At 39.8% G+C, this 9,611-nt stretch overlaps 1 long non-coding RNA gene across 1 annotated transcript; it reads right to left on the bottom strand.

Moving 5' to 3' along the window:
• Positions 1-6,871: 6,871 nt before the first annotated feature.
• LOC131625898 (uncharacterized) lies at positions 6,872-8,393 on the bottom strand. Its single transcript, XR_009290974.1, has 3 exons — positions 7,949-8,393; positions 7,651-7,770; positions 6,872-7,565 (listed from the first exon to the last, which is right to left on the bottom strand). It is a non-coding gene; the product is annotated as an uncharacterized LOC131625898 (long non-coding RNA).
• Positions 8,394-9,611: the final 1,218 nt, after the last annotated feature.

The raw sequence follows: 9,611 nt of genomic DNA, 5'->3' as shown, positions 1-9,611 counted from the left end.
GCCTACAAGCTATCTTCACCCAATCAAGACGCCGCTACATCCTTAATCTGAAATCACCAAAGTAAGGGTGAGTTTCATTCGAATTAATAACCATTATGCAGTCATAAGCAATAAAATCTCATAGCAATTATCATCCACTCAAACATACATATAATCGGAGTCATCACAACAAGCAAACATCAATTCAACAATATTGGCCATCAGCCCACAACTCATCAATTTCATCAATGATCAAGTTATATTAACAACAACTCCTTAATACATCAATCACATAAACACACCAAGGCATAACACTGGATTTCATCCAATCATGTTATAACCAATGCATATGATTCAACTGACACTATGCATGTGGTACCAAAATTCGTGAATCACATTCACAGGACTTCTCTCTTTGATACTGCCCTCTAGTCGCTCACACCCCACATGGGCACACGACTACTGCCTCATCGCTCACACCACACATGGGCACACGATGACTTCCCGCTAATCTCCGCACAATGGGAATTAGCCTTCCAATGCAAATGATTTATGAATAATGCACACATGACACATACTTACATCATCATACATCATCATCATTCCGATGCTTAACATCGCTTATCACCTCGTACCAATAACGTCACAACAAGTATGTACATGTATAGGCATCATTCACATACATTCACCATAACCAACATATTAATATTAACAACATATTAATATTCACAATCATCAATCATCACCATTATCATACATCGTTACATCTATCATCATTACACACCATGTAATAAGTTGCCAAAATCACCCAACAGTATAATCACAAAAACATGTATTATTTACGACATGTCATATAACAACATCACTCATTGGATATCATAATCCCATCACCAGCATAAATACATGCACCAATAGTCATATATATATATAAGCACATATACATACACCATATTTCCATTCATCAACAATTTAAATCGAGTTTTAAAAATAAAGTCGGCCACTGCCCATTTTATCACTTTATCAAATAAAGCATCTAATTAGCTTCGCAACGCCCAAAACGGCACATAAATCGGATACTCGGATCAAAAGTTATGGGTTTTTGAAAATAAAACATTTTTAGAAAAATGCTGCAGAACCCGGGTTGTCCCTACATGGGAACCGGTTCCTGGCTGCTTCCCAAAACACGCCTCTGATTTTTACTATGGGGAACCGGGTTGTCCCACATGGGAACCGGTTTCTACGTACCTGCACAGCCAAATTCACCATTTTGACAGCATTTACCCTATCCCATTTCCCCAATTTCATGTACATACGAACATGGCACACAAATACCATCAATTTTCACATAATCACACATTTCAGACAAGTTTTATCCAAGTATTAACAGCATATATCATGAGTATTAACAGAATCATGTAATTCATACAAATTCATCAAAACCTAACAAATTCCCAAACCCGAAACGTACGATTGAATTAGACAACAATCCTAATCAATCATACTACCTACAAGCGCATAAGGACCACTAACCCGAAGAATCCCCCCTTACCTCAGAGTCGAATCTTCGAAGGTCTTCTTCCCCTTTGGCTCTTCTCTCTTTCACGTGTTCTTCCTTTCTCAGAGTCTGTCTCCTTTTCTTCTCCTCCTCTTTTCCCAATTTCTTTTATTTTATGAAAACTAAAATAAAATATTATAATGGGCTTGCTTAGCTAACACCCCCTTATTGCTAACCACCACTCTAGGCCCAATGCCAATATTTCATCATTTTCCAAATAATTCCCAAAAATTATTAATTCTAATAATTTAATTAAAAATAATAATTAAATTAATAAACAAGAATTAACGGGGTGTTACATCCCACATGGGAACCGGTTCCTGACTGCTTCCCATAACTCGTCTCTGATTTTTACTATGGGGAACCGGGTTGTCCCTATCTGGGAACCGGTTCCCAACAACCCAGAATTCTCACGCATCTGTTTTTATAAGGGGAAACCGGTTCCTCCCACACGAGAACCGGTTCCTACGTACCTGCACAGCAAAAATTCATAGTTTGACAGCAATATGCTTTACCCCATTCCACCAATTCGTCCACACACGAATATTACACACAAACATCACCAATTTACACATTATAACACATTTCAAACAAGTTTTAAACATCTAATAACAACATATATCATGGTTATTATCAAAATCATGCCAAATTATAAAGATTCATCAAAACCTAACAAAATTCCCAAACCCGACACGTTCGATTGAACTAAACGACAATCCTAATCAATTCTACTACCCACAGTCACATAAGGATTACTAACCCGATGAATCCCCCCTTTCCTCAGAGTCGAATCTTCGAAGGTACTCTTCCTCTTTGGCTCTTCTCTTTTTCATGTACTTCTCAGTTCCTCAGACTTCTGCCCTTTTGCCTCTAACCTTCTCTTTTCCCAATTTCCTTTATTTTTTATGAAAAATAGAAATTATCTTAATAGGCTTACATAGTTAACACCCCCTTCTGCTAACTACCACACTAAGCCCAATGCCAATATTTCATCATTTTCCAAATAATTCCCAAAAAAAATATTAATTCCAATAATTTAATTAAAAACTTAATTAAATTAATAAACAAGAATTAACGGGGTGTTACAGATCTAAGTCCCAGTGGAAAGAATCATAACAAAGCTCTGCATATATCCATTGAATGTGGAGGCACCACTCTGGCCCTCGTATTAGTTGACAATGGTTCATCTCTGAATGTGCTACCCAAGTTGGTATTGGACAAACTCAACCCTGAAGGGATCGTGCTGAAGTCCAGTGATGTGATAGTGAAAGCTTTTGACGGTTCAATGAGTACGGTATATGGTGAAGTGGAGCTCCCAATCAAAGTAGGTTCCCAGACTTTCAACACTGTGTTCTATGTGATGGACATCCATCCCGCTTATTCTTGTCTGCTTGGGCGCCCTTGGATACACGGGACAAATGCTGTGACTTCGACTCTGCATCAAAAACTGAAATATCCGGAGAAAGGCAAGATTGTCACTGTGTATGGTGAGGAAGAATACGTGGTGAGATTCATAGATGAGACCAAGTATGTTGAGTTCACTGGAGAAGCTTTTGAATCTCCACGTCAAGCGTTTGAATTGGTCCCTCAATTGGTTCCTGAGGCTAAGCCTGCTTACACTGCTCCTAAAGTTACTAGAATTCCTCCTACAATGGCTTCTCTGATAGATGCTAGGGTTGTGGTAGAAGAAGGTGGTTGTACTATCTGGGGGAAACTTCCTGACATTCCTTACAAATCCAACAAATGGGGTTTAGGCTGCACTGCTAAAGATCAGAATGGAGAACGACACTCTCGTCCAGAAGGTTTGAAGTATCATTTCATCAGTAAAGGGGTCAATGTCATTGGAGGAGATGAAGATAACTGCAACCTGGACAAGTGGATCTTTCCTACACCAGACAAAGGGATGGGCAACTAGAAGACCGAAGACATTGTCTCTATCTCCTATAGTCAGGAGTAATTTCCGTTCTTAGTTTTGTTTTGCTTTCCTTTATGTTTTCCAATTTTACTTTCTGTATTTCAATGAACAATAAACTTTAAAGCCGTGTGTCTTTCCCGGGGCACAACGGTCCATTGTTAGGGCTTGTCATTTCATAAGCATATTTTGATTCAATAAAGCATTGGACGTTTCGTATTCAAAATTGTGTGTTCGCTTTTATTTTCTTTCTATAGCTATGTGTTCTTACACACACCCACATAATACACTGCAGATCCAAATCCACTCTGGATCCTATTGATAACGACTCTACTATTGCTAAATATGACTTTGAAAATCCGATCTACCAAGCTGAGGATGAAGGTGAGGAAGATTGCGAAGTACCTAGAGAACTTTCCAGATTACTAGAGCAACAAGAAAAGACTATAAAGCCGCACGAAGAGCCAACTGAGGTCGTGAATATAGGTACTGACGAAGAAAAGAAAGAAATCAAGATAGGGGCCGAACTAGAGGATGTTGTCAAACATAGATTAATTCAGATGTTACGAGACAATGTTGAGATATTTGCTTGGTCCTACGAAGATATGTCTGGGCCCGATACTGATATTGTGGTTCACCGTCTACCTATCAAAGAAAACAATCTTCTAGTTAAACAGAAGTTACGAAGAAGCAGACCTGACATGGCTCAAAAAATCAAGGAAGAGGTTGAGAAACAGTTCAATGCCGGTTTCCTAAAGGTTGTGAGCTATCCACCATTGATCACTAATATAGTCCCGGTACCTAAGAAAGACGGAAAGGTCAGAATGTGTGTAGACTATAGAGATTTTAATCGAGCAAGTCCTAAAGATGATTTCCCGCTACTACATATTGATATCCTAGTTGACAATACTGCGCAATGCAAAGTGTTTTCCTTCATGGATGGCTTCTCAGGTTACAATCAGATTAAGATGGCACCCGAAGACATGGAAAAGACGACTTTCACGACTCCTTGGGGCACTTTATGTTACAAAGTCATGCCATTCGGGTTGAAGAACGCAAGACCAACGTACCAACATGCAATGGTAGCTCTGTTCCATTATATGATTCATAAAGAGATAGAGGTCTATGTTGATGATATGATTGCAAAGTCCAGCACTGAAGAAGAACATCTGGCCCACCTGCAGAAGTTGTTAGATAGGTTGAAGAAATACAAGTTAAGACTGAATCCAAACAAGTGCACTTTTGGTGTGAGGTCTGGTAAGCTACTAGGGTTCATTGTTAGTAGTAAAGGTATTGAAGTCGACCCTGCGAAAGTAAAAGCCATACAAGAAATGCCGGTTCCACAGAATGAGAAAGAAGTTAGAGGATTCTTGGGACGTTTGAATTACATTGCCAGGTTTATTTCCCATTTGACCGCTACTTGTGAGCCAATCTTCAAGTTACTGAGGAAAGATCAAGCAGTGAAATGGAATGACCAATGCCAAGAAGCTTTTGACAAGATCAAGAAGTACCTTCAGGAACCTCCAATCATGATACCACCAGTAGAAGGAAGACCTCTAATTATGTACTTAACATTGTTGGAGAACTCAATGGGGTGTGTACTGGGGCAACGTGACGAGTCTGGTCGAAAAGAGCATGCAATATACTACCTTAGAAAAAAGTTTACCGACTGTGAAACAAGATACTCACTGCTCGAGAAAACTTGCTGTGCTTTGGCATGGGTTGCTCGCCGACTGAGACAGTATATGTTGAACCATACGACTTTACTGATTTCTAGAATGGATCCTATCAAGTATGTGTTTGAGAAACCCGCTCTCTCCGGACGAATAGTGAGATGGCAAATGATACTAACAGAATACGACATTCAGTACACGACGCAGAAAGCAATCAAGGGAAGTGTGTTGGCAGACCACTTGACCCAACAAGCTGTGGACGATTATCAATCTATGAGTTTTGAATTCCCAGATGAGGATGTTATGCTTGTTTCTAATTATAAACAACCCGGTCCGGATGAAGGACCTGAACCAGGATCTCGATGGACCATGGTTTTTGACGGAGCTTCGAACACACTTGGTAATGGTATTGGCACTGTGATTATCTCTCCGGAAGGTGGACACACTCCATTTACAGCAAGATTGTGTTTCGATTGTACCAATAATATGGCTGAGTATGAAGCGTGTATCTTGGGTCTCAGAGCTGCTATCGACTTAAGAATCAAGTTCTTGGAAGTATATGGGGATTCAACCCTAGTAGTTAGTCAGATCAAAGGAGAATGGGACACGAAGCATCCCAATCTCATGCCTTACTTTTGAACACATTCCCTGAGAGGAGAATCAATTGGCAGACGCATTAGCTAATATGTCATCCATGTTCAAGGTCAGATGGGACAACGAAGCTCCTATAGTTATCATAGAAAGGCATGACGAACCGACATACTGTTACGAGATAGCTACTGACGAGGTTGAAGAAAAGCCATGGTTTTATGAAGTAAAAAGATATCTCGAAGCTCAAGAATACCCCGAAGGGGCATCTATCAATGACAAGAAGTTCTTAAGGAGATTCGCCTCCAAGTTCTTTCTGAGCAACGAAACCTTATACAAGCGTAATCATGATTCAACCTTGCTTCGTTATGTGAACAAGAAGGAAGCAGAAGAGATTATGGAAGACAAGCATGACGGTACCTTTGGAACTCATTCTAGTGGACACACTATGGCTAAAAAGATCTTGAGAGCGGGTTACTACTGGTCCACTAGGGAAACTGACTGCCATCAGCATTCCAGAACTTGTCACAAGTGCCAGATCTATGCTAACAAAGTACACGTTGTTGCACCCCAAAATTTGCCCTCTTTCCTGTAGTATAAGTTATGGAGGGACGTTTATCTCGTCTCTCAAAAATCAAGAAAAATAATAATAGAGTTTTTGTACTTGGTGTTGTTATCGATAATTCAACTGAGGTTCATTGGATTTCATGTCGAGATGTTCTTATGCACTTCAATTCTTATCTCCATCAAAGAAGTCCTCAAGGCGTTATGGTTATTTGTTGAGGAGGTATCTTTGTAAAAATATGATATGACTCGAGGATCCGGTGTAATCAAGGCATCATTGTTCTTTCTTTCAGATTCATTGGTTGAAAGGCAATTCGTTTGTGGTTCGAGAGTCAAAGACAAATTCATTAAATTGAAGATTCAAATTCATTGGTAATTACTTGACGCATGAGTTCGAGTTATTCTGGAGCTTATGTATGTTCATGACGTCAAGGGTTGATGTGCACATGATTGGAAAGTTGACGTGGTTTGCTTGGGAAATAAGTTACAAATATTTACTCCAACTTTGTTCGTCATTCTCCATTCGATTTTAATTCAACATATATTCGCCGGTCAAAAATCTCAGGTTGCACATCCTACCTTTATCGTTATCATCTTAAGTTCAAAAATACAAAGTGTTCGAAATACAAGTTTGTTCCAAGCTCATCGTTTAGAAACATAATTTGTTACAAAGAACTTTCATTACAATAGAACCCGAAAAATACAAGAAAGTCATTCATACAAGATGCATCGCAAAAGTCCATGAAAAATTCTAAGAATATGCTTAAACTTCATCTTCAAGTTCTTCATGAGCCAAGTTTCTCATCTTCATGAGCGTATACTCAAGGTAAAGCGCAATAAAGGATATTCCAATTTTTGTTCAAGCTAGCCTTGCAAACCTGCACAGCAAATAAACCGAATCGACACAAAAAAAGGGGCATCGGCTCAAGGAGAAAATTCTGCACACTTCAAGAAGAAAGAATAAACCGGTTCAGCAATACTTCTAACTTGTCCAAGTTAATTGACGGTATACACTGGTCCAAGTTAATTGACAGTAAACAAAACCACTCCGCAGCTCCATGAAAACCGAACCGCCTCGGTTCATACCCGGCAGCCATCCAAAACAACAAAAACCACTAGCTGCTTCGTGACCAAATGGGTAAGCAGATTCACAGATAACAGAATTGGGAGGAGATAACAAAAAATGCAACAGAATTCTGAGAACTCACCGCATAACCACCAATTCATCTCAACACTCTTCACCACTCTTCTCTTCATCATCCTCAACATATCTTTAATATCTTTCTCCCTCTACCTACAATTCACCATTAATGAGATAGAAAATCAACAACAGAAATTCACACATAACAGAATTGAAACAATCAGAAAAGGTAACAAACTTTCTTTCTGGATCTTCTCTCTAGAACCTTTTCAATCTTCATCGCACTCTAGCTTCATCGAAAATCATCATCAATAATCTTCTTCACATAGAAGCCTCAAGCTACAGTTCACGTTCATCTCTGCAACAACGTCAACAAAGAAACAATGATATCATCACCTATGCCGCAACAACAACAGTGATGCACCTTCATATGTAATAACAATTACATATCATTACGGCAACGACAACGCACCAGCGATACGAAAATCTGGGAAAGAGGATCGAATAAGAACACAAAGGCTGAGAAATATTCGCACCTGAAAGTTGAAGCATCTTCGCTGGATTTCGAATCAACGCCGTCCAAGACGTAACTCCGGTCGGTAAGCATCCATTATTCGTTCTTGCGCTGAGGTTATTTTTGAATCGGAGAAGGCGAAAGAGATTGAGAGCAAAGGCTTAAGAGATCGAGACGGGAAAAGAGAGCTTGCTGAGAGAGCCGCCGTCGAAGAGTGAGAGGTAATCGCAGTCGTCTGAGTCGAGAGAGATGAGAGACGAGTTTCGAACGTGTTTGTTTGCCGGTGGTGATTGAAGAATCCTCGCCGGTGAAGACGATGAAGCCGCCGTCTGAGTCGAGAGAGAGGAAGAAGCCGAGTTCCTCACACGTAACCCTAGCCCCTTTTTCAATTTCAATTACATGTTAAAATCCTGAATATGGTTAATTAATTGAGATTAATGTGATGTTAAGTGAGGATTAATTGTGATTAGTTTGATGTCAATTAGAATATTAAGAAAATCTGATGCAGTTGGACTCAATCTCCTTGGACTCACAAAATTCTCGATGAACCCCCATTTGAGCCCACGCACCACTCAGTTTTTTTTTTGGTTGAAAAGAAACAATGTACAAAAATGTTGTTTGGGCCTGCTTCACATAGGCCTGCGCCCCTTGCTTAGCTATACCACTGTTTTCACATTTTATCCCCCTGTGTGCATAATTCATGTTAGATTTAGTGTTTTTTTTAACTAGTTTGTTGCTTATTATTTTTAGTATAACAAAATGTATGAAAAACATTGATCTTTGTTAGATTTTTGACATGATAAAAAGATAATAAAAACATGTAATATATTCTCTTGTTAGAATTTATTTGTTTTGTTACATAGTTTAGTTCTAATTCTTTGATGAAATGCCACGAAAAATATGATGTTTGATTAAATCTTTTGCTAGTATTTTCTATAGCGTGCTTCCTTGTTATTACTGATTTGTTTGCTGAGATGTGCGAGATACTTCGAGAGAGCCTTCGATTGCGATTCGACTTGCTTCGTGTTCCACTTTATTTGTGGGACACGAATTCGCTTCCGGTGCGATTGATTTGCGTCGTGTTCCACTTTATTTGTCGGACACGAACCTATTTCCGATGCCAGTCACTTGATCTCTCATTCATTGAGATGTATATTCCTGTATTGTCTGGATGGTGTTCTCTTGCAGGCTGCTCGTGTGGTTATGCTCAACGTGTACCACATGTCGCTCGTGATTTATTTTCACGAGGACGCTTTCTGACTCGCTTTGCTTGATGAGGACTTACGCGAAGTATTCCGGACTTCTCTGCTTACGCTTGCTAGCTCATTGCGGATTTGCTATCCATTCGGTGTTGTCTCCTGGTCCCTTTTACCGCTTTCTGCATCATCCTATAACATGAGAAGTAGGACCTAGACATGCATCTGGCCAAGCCCTCGAAAGAGGCTCTGTTTTTGTTGGTGTATTTATCTTTGTGCTTTGCGGCAGGGAGTCACGGTGTAATAAGTCATATATGGCACTCTGTTAAGTCCTCATGGAAGGCACGCGGAAAGGGTTAGTAATCAACCCCCGCCTAGTCTCATCGAGTCCGTTTGGTATGCGCGCGCTACGCGTTGCTTGTTTCCGAACATGCACAAGATCTTGTTATCGAGTATGTCAGGAAAAGGGTTCATGTAGCCAGACCCCCG

This window comes from Vicia villosa, unplaced genomic scaffold (assembly GCF_029867415.1).
Source record: "Vicia villosa cultivar HV-30 ecotype Madison, WI unplaced genomic scaffold, Vvil1.0 ctg.000250F_1_1, whole genome shotgun sequence".
Classification (NCBI taxonomy): Eukaryota; Viridiplantae; Streptophyta; class Magnoliopsida; order Fabales; family Fabaceae; genus Vicia; species Vicia villosa.
Note: the sequence above shows the minus strand (reverse complement) of the source record. Positions and strands in the feature narration are given on the sequence as shown.